At 33.4% G+C, this 9,760-nt stretch overlaps 1 pseudogene; it reads left to right on the top strand.

Annotated features, from left to right (window-relative positions):
• The first annotated feature begins 8,591 nt into the window (after window positions 1-8,591).
• On the top strand, window positions 8,592-9,529 carry LOC144254969 (olfactory receptor 6C2-like; annotated as a pseudogene).
• The last annotated feature ends 231 nt before the right edge of the window (window positions 9,530-9,760 follow it).

The raw sequence follows: 9,760 nt of genomic DNA, 5'->3' as shown, positions 1-9,760 counted from the left end.
AGAGAATAAAATCATGTTACTTGCAGGTAAATGGATAGAGAAGATAATGCTAAGTGAAATTAGCCAATCACCCCCCCAAAAAAAAACACAAATGCTGGATGTATTCTTTGATACAAGAGGCTGATTCATAATGGGATAAGGAGTGGGAGCATAGGAGGTATAGGCAAAATCTAGGTAGGGCAGAGGGGTTGAAGGGGAAAGGAGGAGGCATGGGGTTATTAATGATGGTGGAATGTGATGATCATTATTATCCAAAGAACAGGTATGAAGACACGAATTGGTGTGAATATACTCTGTATAAATAATTGTGCTCTATATGTGTATTAGGAATTGTAATGCATTCCGATGTCATATATAAATTCAAAAAAAATATTGAGGAGAAAATTCTTTCCCTATTGATAATTTATTTAAATGTAAGCAAGTTAAATTCTCTAATAAAAGATGTGAAGTATTTAAATGAAAAATAAAAGAACCAACTATACATTTCTGACAAGAAGTACAATTCACCTCTAAGACTCACAGAGACTAGAAGTAAGGGTATGTAATAAGATGTTTCATGAAAATAGAATCTAAAATAAAGCTGGAGTGTCCACAGTTACATCATGAAACCATACCTTAAATAAAAATCTATATGGCCAGAGGTGTAGCTAGTGCTAAAGTGCTTTCCTAGAATGTGTGAGGCCCTGAGGTTAATCCCCAACATCACCAAGACTAAAAAAAAAGGAAATAAAAAAATAAATTTAAAAAAATGATACAAGGAAGTAATTAAATAGTGATAAAGGGTCAATTCTGCAAAAGGAAATAATAGTTATATATGTTTCCAATATTTGAGCACACAAATAAATAAAGTAAATATTAATAGATGAAAGGGAGAAATCAACTTCAAACCAATAATAGTATTGGACTTGTACACCCCACTTTCAATAATGCACAGAATTGTTCAGGCAGAAAATCAACAAAGAAACAGCAGAATTAATTGTCTGTTGACATTTACAGGCCTTCCATCCAACAAATGAAGAATGCATGTTCTTCTAAAACCATGGAATAATTTTCAAAATAGATCATATTATAGGCTACAAGACAAATCTCAATAAATATTTTGAAAATTGAGATCATATTCATTTATCTTTTCCAAACATAGCATGACATAATAAAACAAGAATTAAATAAAAAAAAAACTTTATATAAATCCAGGGAAATTAAACAATCTCAGGTTTGAATAACCAATAGTAAATAAAGTTTAAAAGCTTTTTGAAACAATAGAAATTGGAAACACAGCATACCAAAACCAATGCTATACAACAGAAGCAGTACCTTGAAGAATATTCACAGCAGTCACACCTGCACCAAAAAAGTAAAGACCTAAAATAAAGAACCTATCTTTGCATCTCAAAGCAGTAGAAAAAGAACAAACAAAATTTAAAATTAGTAAAAGGAAAGAAATAATGATCTAAGACAAAATGAGTGGAACACAAAATTTAAAAAACAACACAGAAGAAAAATTAAATGAAGAGCTGTTCCTTCAAAAAAAATAAAGAAAAGTGACAATTCCCTAGTAAGACTATTGAGAAGACAGAGAATATTCAAACAAACTAAATCAGAGATGAAATTTGAATTATTAAAATTGGCACTGAAGAAATACAGAGAAACCTTAGATATTATTATGAACAACTATACCACAATTGATAAGCTAGAAGAAAGGAAAACAAACCTGGAAATGTACACCTTGCCAAGATTTAATCATGAAGAAATAGAAAAACTGAACAGCCAATGGTGATAAACGAGGTTGAATCAGTAAACAAAATCTCCCTTCAAAGAAAAACCCAGGTCTAGATGGCTTCACTATCAAGTTCTACCTAATATGTAAAATATGTTATTTTCATTTTTAAGTGGTTCCATAAAATTGAAGAGGAGGAAATTTTCCAAATTTCTTCCCTCAGGCTAGCATTAATTTCCCTGATACCAGAACTAGACAAGGACTTAACAAAAAACAAAGCTACAGGCCAATATCCTCAATGAATGTAGATGCAAAAATTCTCAAAAACAACTAGCAAACTGAACTGAATCAAATGACATATTAAAAAGAGAATGCACCATGATTAACTGGGAATCATGCCAGGGATGCAAGGATGGTTCAAAATATGCAAATCAATAAACAAGTTATACAGCATCATCAAAATGAAAGACAGAAATATATAATCACCTAAATAGATGTAGAAGAGGCATTTGATACAAACTCACAATCCCTTCATGATAAAAACAGAACACTTTAAGTATCTCAATAAAGTCTATAAATGGTTAGTCAACAGTTGCAACCACACTGAATAGAGAAAAGCTGGAAGCTTTCTCTCTAACATCTGGAATAATAATGCTATTTCCACCACTTTCATTCTAGCAAGGACAATCAGGCAAAAGAAAGAAATAAACGGCATCTTAATTGGTATAGAGGAAATCACATTGTCATTGTTTGTAAAATAATATGGTCTTAGGTAGAGAAAATCCCCCACACTCCACTAAATTAATTCAGCAAAGTAGCATGATACAAAAATCAACATACAAAATCCTTAGAGATTCTTCAGCTATCAATTAATATCAAGTGCCAAAAATGGATATAACTAGAGAACAATATGGAAAGTAAATTAAATCACATGTAGACAAATATTATCTATTCTTTCTCATTAATGGATGTTTAAAAAATTGATCACATTGTACAATAGTGATAATATTCTCTAGAACAAGGTCAACTGTAATTCATAATAACTTATTTTGTATTTTATAAATAACTAAAAGACAAAAGCTGGAAATCTCCAAACACAAAGCAATAAGAAGATGCACTGTTTTCAAATAGAACAAATAATGTCCACCTTATATTTGTTTTCCTGCTTTCAAATGTAAATTCAGATTAAAAAAATGATGGATATTATAATAACTTTTTATACATAATAATCTTTATCAATTAAAATTTTCACATGTAGTAGATATACTACCAAACATTTTATCATGGAGGATTCAATAAGATATTTTATTAACAGACAGAATTATATCCTTAGACATTCTAATGGAGAGAATGGGGAGTTGAATGTGACTTGTGTTTTTTTTCATTTTCATTAAGATGAGCACCTGCCCCCTAGCTGATTCTTGTTTGCTATCTTACTGTCTCAAAGGAAAGTGTCTCTGCTGCTGTCTACTTTAGTTGCTTTGCCAAGGCTAATTACTCAGAGGGCTCAGTAAGTGATGTCTGAACCTGGGAACTAAGGATACATGATTATTAATTCAGGTAATCCCAGGGTGCTTTCCAGAGATAGAGCAGAAAACATAAATATCATTATTTGGGGAGTGAAATTATTAACTGTCTGCTCCGAAAGATCAGAGCATCACTCTTTGCAACCCAAAGAAAATTCTTTTTTTTCTTCTCTCTCTGATTTTCTTATCAGAATGTTAGAGAGCAAAGAAAATGTTTCCAATATTCAAAGTAAGAAAGAGTTTCTAAAGATATAACATAACTACGTGAAACTTGGAAACTAGGAAAATTCACGACTCTCCAAAATATGTGTGCAGACCCAATTTAGATGATGGTGCTAGCCCTGGACAAGTCACATCTTCCTTAACACAACACAGTTAAACCCGCTAAGGAGCTACCAGCTAAAATGATGAAAAATTATCAAGAGTAAGTAATGTAAGGTAGATGTGAGAACTGCTTTCTCTTTTGAGAGATCAGGGGAAGAAATATTTGTTGCTGTATTTTCCTGTAATTTTTTAAGCTTTGCTTCAACTTTTTAATATGGAAAATTGTAAGAAACATGTTTTTAAATTATTCACCAGATTTTTGACAAGACTAACTACTTGGTCAGGGCATGTTTAAGTATCCATCTAGTAATTTATAGTTATCCATGCTGTGTAATTTAAAAGACACACGGAAATATGACTTCCAAATCCTTGGAAAATATACAACAAAAAATATTAGATTACTTAAAATTTCAACATTTTCTAAATTGTAAATGTTCTTTTACTGTGAAAATTTTAAGTAGAAATGGTCTAATATTTCCTATTAGTTTAATGAAATCTTTCTCTTAATATCTAAGTGAGACAAATTACTGTCTATTGGGAGAACTTTTATTTCTTCCTCATTCACTGCACAACATTATCAAGGCAAGGATTTTCACCAAGACCTTTTTTGCTTGGTATGCATACAGAGCGGGAGGTCTGAGGGATGTGGTGACAGAAAAGATGTCAACTTTTATTGACTTTATGCCTTATTCCACTCATTGCCCTTTTTGTTTCCTGAAGTAGTTGAGAGACAATTAGTTCTAAGATAACTAAAATCAAAGAGCTAGTTATAGTAAATCATACCTGTATAAAAGAGAAACCATTAAGACATTGATTTTTATATATCAAAGTCAAAATATGATTTGCATTTAAAAAGATTGAACTCATATGGAAAATCCCAGGAACTTGAAAACAAGAGTCCTGTTGTTTTTTTTTTGTTGTTGTTGTTGTTTGTTTGTTTGTTTTGTTTTGTTTTTTCCTAAAATAAGCTCTTGGTTAGCCTGAGAGGCTTTCAGGGACCAATCTTGAGATGGGGGTGGGATATCATCAAGGGGAATAGATTCCTTTTTATGGATGTCTTCAAAAACCTTGCATCTCACTCAGAAGTAAATGCACGTGATGCATGGTCATTGGACAATATTGTTCAGTGTGCTCTGTTAGCATCTTCATCTAAGTCATACCAGGTCTGTGTCATTTCCCTTAGTTTTCTGCCTATTTTCCTGTGATGATAACCTGAAAGCAAGCTGAGTCTTACCATATATACCACGTGGGATTTTCTAAGGCACATGGCCATAGGAAGGAAGAATTCATTTTTCTAGACCCACAGGACTCATGTTATTTGCAGGAATTTTTAAAAAGCAAACTGAGTTAATAAGATAAAATCATTTTTAAAACAAACTGTTATCTCCTGCAGAAACAACATTTCATTCAATGATAGGGAAATAGAAAAAAGCCAAGAAACCGTGTTTCAGATAGTGCATATGTTCATTGCCAGCATTATAAATAATTAGGGCTGGCTGATTGGGGCAATCATTACTCTATAAACAGAAGAACAATCTGTTCCTCTACATGAAGACTACAAGTAATGATCAGGGATTACATCAACAAAATAAGGCGTATAATGCTGGTAAGAGGAACTCTATTAATATTTTATTTATCCTTCATTTGTGTCTATAGTATAATGCAAATATACTAATTAAGTAATGGTTTATGGCATAAGGAATGGTACTGATGGAGGGGTAGATGACAATGGCAGTGTTGAACACTAAACTTTAATTGCCTAGGTGATTCTCAAACATTACTATGTTTATGAAACTCTAAATCATTGTATTACAATTATTCTGCCTTCTAATTTCTCCACTAGCATCTGATCTCACTCCCCTATTTCTTGGTGAAAATTTTTAGATCCGTTTAATTCTCATGAATCTATATTTGAGAAAAATTACTTTGATAATTCTAATTCAAAAGATGAATGTTACAGATTATAGAAAATGACAGTGAGAGTTTTAATACAAATTAAATGATTTTCTTGATATGGAACCTATCCTGGTGCCTGGGAAATAGCAGATGCTACTTGGAATAGATTTGTTTTACATAGCTTGCTAGATGTTTGCCAATAGCCAAGTTCAATCAATCCCTGAAGCAGAATTAAGAGCTACGGGGCTGAAAGCATCCAGAGCACTTCATTCCTTGGGAAGACTAGGGCCAAGAGGATGTCAGAGTGGCACACTCTGGCAGAAGGACATTGGGAGTTTGGGAAGATGAGTATGGAGAATGGACGCTATGAAGTAATCATTACCTTAATACAACTTCCCCTAGCCTGCACTGGTGGAAAGATGTCTTAGAGGACAAAACTCAAAAATATTAGGAGAATTAAGAGGATTCTTTTCTTATAAAAAAGGAGAAGACATATTTACCCCTACTCAATAGAATATAAGACTGAAAAGAGAAATGAAAGTGATATTGTGTTTCTGAGAAAAACAGGTGAAATTTGAAGTTTGGGTAAAGGATCACACGAAAGACTATAAATGTACAAAAGGAAAAACTATAAGTCAAATAATTAAGGAGGCAAATGTTTACTTTAAGACACTCCAGATAAACATCCTAGGTCTTTTCCAAATGATACAGTTGACCAAATGACTTCAGATGTGATTCACCAATAGCCCATTCACTAGGGACAAAGATCAGTGGGTATGGGGCCAGATGCCATTTGGCAGAATATGAGGCATTCTGTTCATAATTTTGGAAGTGAGAATTCATTTAGATAGTGTAATTGTCTTCAGCATGTGTTTCTTTTTAACAGCTTTATTGAGGTATAATTTGTAACATAAATTTCATATATTTGAAATACTCAATTTGATGAGTTAGGACATGGTCATACTATGAAGACGTCATCACAATAGAGAAAATAAACATATATCCTTCAGCTCCCCAAATTTCCTTGTTTCCCTTTTAGGTTTTGGTTTCATTTGTTTATAACTGTTGTTGTTTATTTCTTTGTTTTGGTAAAAACACTTAACAGGACATATGCCCTCTTAAATTTTTTTCAGTGCCCAAAATAGCAGTGCTAATAATGGCACCATGTTGCACAGAGGATCTCTAGACTTACTTATCTTCCATACTGAAATTTCATAGCCACAGAAAACTCTCCATTTCCCTTTCCTTTGCTCCTGACAACTACCCTTCTGAATCACTGTTTGTTTCAATCTGACTATGTTAAATACTTCATTGAAGTGGAATCACGGAACATTTGCCCTTCTGTAACCCATTTCACTTTGATAATATCTTTCAGGATATTCATGATGTTGCATATTGCAGGGATTCTTTCTTTTTATAGTTAAACAATATTTCATTGTGTGTGTGTATGTGTGTGCTCATGTGCATCACATTTTCTTTTTACCCATTTTGACATCTGGGTTGTTTCCAAAGCTTTGCTATTTTTTTTCTGCAATGAACACAGGAATGCAGATTTTTCTTTGGGATACTGTTACCTATTCTCTTGGAAGCATGACAAAAAGTGGGATTGCTAGATTATACAGCCAGTCTATTGCTAGTTTTCTGAGGAAACTTCATAATGTTTTCTTCAGTAACTATATACCAGGTTACATTCCCACCAAAAGGTGCACAGATTTCAATTTCTCCACATCCTTATCAAAACACGTATTTGCTGCTGTTAATAGATAACATAAGAGATATAAAGTAATATCTGATTGTATTTTACAACTTAATATGAGCTGTTAGAAAGATCAATAGTCAATTTTTTTAACTGTAGACCCCAAACACCCAAGATTTCCAGTGTAACAAAGATTGTAAGCCATGAGCACACCTCCTGGGGGATAGCAAAATCACCAGAAAAGAGAAGTTAAAAACAAACAAACAACTTGAATTTTCCTACTCACTCAGCCTTGTCTTTATCTTGTACCTGGTTTCTGTTCACTGCCAAAGAAGAATTCACTGCTATTATGTTCCTTACCTCAAAACTGTTGGATCCTAAGAAATTTATAATTTAATAATATTTTAGGTGAATCAATAGACTAGAAGAATGGAGAAAAGAGAAGAAATCCTGGCCAGGCAAAAAAAAAAGTGGAATTACGGTTTTTCAGACTGTGACTGTTCTGGGCCATAGAATTGTGATGACATTATTTTTCCCTTACAAAAGGTAGGTTTATTTATTTATATCTATGACAAGCATTTTTCCTCTAGAAACACTACCACGGAATTTGCTTATGAAAAATACAGAAAACTGGATGGCTAAATAAAAATTCTAATATGGATATGAAGAGGTGAGTAGAATTTATATTTCAAAGATGAAAAGGCTTTATCACTAATTACATTTGGTTATTTCACCGAGTGTCTGTGTGACAGAAATGGTTTTGGGATATAGATAGGAAAGTAAATTAAACAAAGAAGAAAAAATAAAAAAACTACCTTAGTTACAATCAGGATTTCACAGCAATTCTTCTCTTCCAGACATTGCAGTAAAAGCCTTTTAGCTATGAGTATTATCTGAAACATTCTCTACTTTTTTAAACATTGAAATACAAGTTACAATTATATAAAGGCACATTAAATAATTTCTTCAAAAATTAGTGAACATGTGTTATGTATTAGACACTGTTTTTGTGGCCACAAAGGATATAACAGAAAAAGAACAACTTCCTCGTTTTTAGAGTACATTTTCTATCCACTCTAACAATCTAATAATCTTGAGATTTCACAGAAATGGAAATCCAGACCACATAATGATTCCTATGTGACAAATCAACTACATTTGTAAATTCTGAGGGCAACAAAAGATCAAAGAAACAGTTGGATTGTTTAACAATAACATGATCCCTTAAGGAAATCTCCACTTCTTGTAGACATAAAATTCAGTAAGCCTACTGGAATAGTACAAATATTGATTTTGACGTAAAGGAGAAGATAAATGTAGTCTAATTTGCTGATCTTCTATATGCACACCTTTTTGTTGTAGAATTTGAATATGTTTTTTCTTCAAAAATCTTGATTTTACACAAGGATTAGGTAAATATCAAAGTTCTATGATGAGGAACCACACAGCAGTAACCACTTTCATCCTTCTGGGACTGACGGATGACCCAAAACTGCAAATTGTGCTTTTTATCTTTCTGTTGCTCACCTACATGTTGAGTGTAACAGGGAACCTGACTATTATCACCCTCACACTGGTGGATCCCCATCTGAAGACACCTATGTACTTCTTCCTCAGAAACTTTTCCTTCCTAGAAGTTTCATTTACTACTGTCTGTTACCTCAATTCCTGTACAGTTTATCAACTGGAGACAATACTGTTACCTACAATGCTTGTGCAACTCAGATATTTTTTGTTTTTCTCTTTGGAGCAACAGAATTTTTTCTCCTGGCAGCCATGTCCTATGATCGCTATGTGGCCATCTGTAAACCCCTTCATTATATGACCATCATGAACAACAGAGTGTGCACCTTATTAGTCCTCTCCTGCTGGGTAGCTGGCTTGATGATTATTGTCCCACCCCTAAATGTAGGTCTCCAGCTTGAATTCTGTGATTCTAATGCCATTGATCATTTCAGCTGTGATGCAAGTCCCCTCCTAAAGATCTCATGCTCAGACACATGGGTACTAGAACAGATGGTTATCATTGTGGCTGTGTTTGCCCTCATTATTACCCTGGTCTGTGTGGTTCTGTCCTACACATACATCATCAAGACCATTCTGAGATTCCCCTCTGTTCAGCAAAGGAAAAAGGCCTTTTCCACCTGCTCATCCCACATGATTGTGGTTTCCATCACCTATGGCAGCTGCATCTTCATCTACATCAAGCCTTCAGCAAAGGAAGAGGTGGCCATAAATAAAGGAGTTTCAGTTCTCACCACTTCTGTAGCGCCCTTGCTGAACCCTTTCATTTACACCTTGAGGAACAAGCAAGTGAAACATGCTTTCAATGACTCCATAAAGAAGATTGTATTTCTCTCAAAGAAGTAGAAGTTTTGTCGAATCAAAGGAAAATAAAACATCTCCAACTGCTTTACTGCTGCTTCTCACTTCATTGTTTCTTGTCTACATTTTATTCCAATTAGCCTTCTCAATGACATTTAACATTTCATCTTGATCTCCCTTTTATTAAACTCTTTATTACTTCAAATAAAATTCATGCATTGTGTTTTCCTTCAGTGAGAAACTAAAAAAATATATAATTTCCAATAAATTAAGTTT

The sequence above is a fragment of the Urocitellus parryii genome, chromosome 5 (genome assembly GCF_045843805.1).
Source record: "Urocitellus parryii isolate mUroPar1 chromosome 5, mUroPar1.hap1, whole genome shotgun sequence".
Taxonomy (NCBI): Eukaryota; Metazoa; Chordata; class Mammalia; order Rodentia; family Sciuridae; genus Urocitellus; species Urocitellus parryii.
Note: the sequence above shows the minus strand (reverse complement) of the source record. Positions and strands in the feature narration are given on the sequence as shown.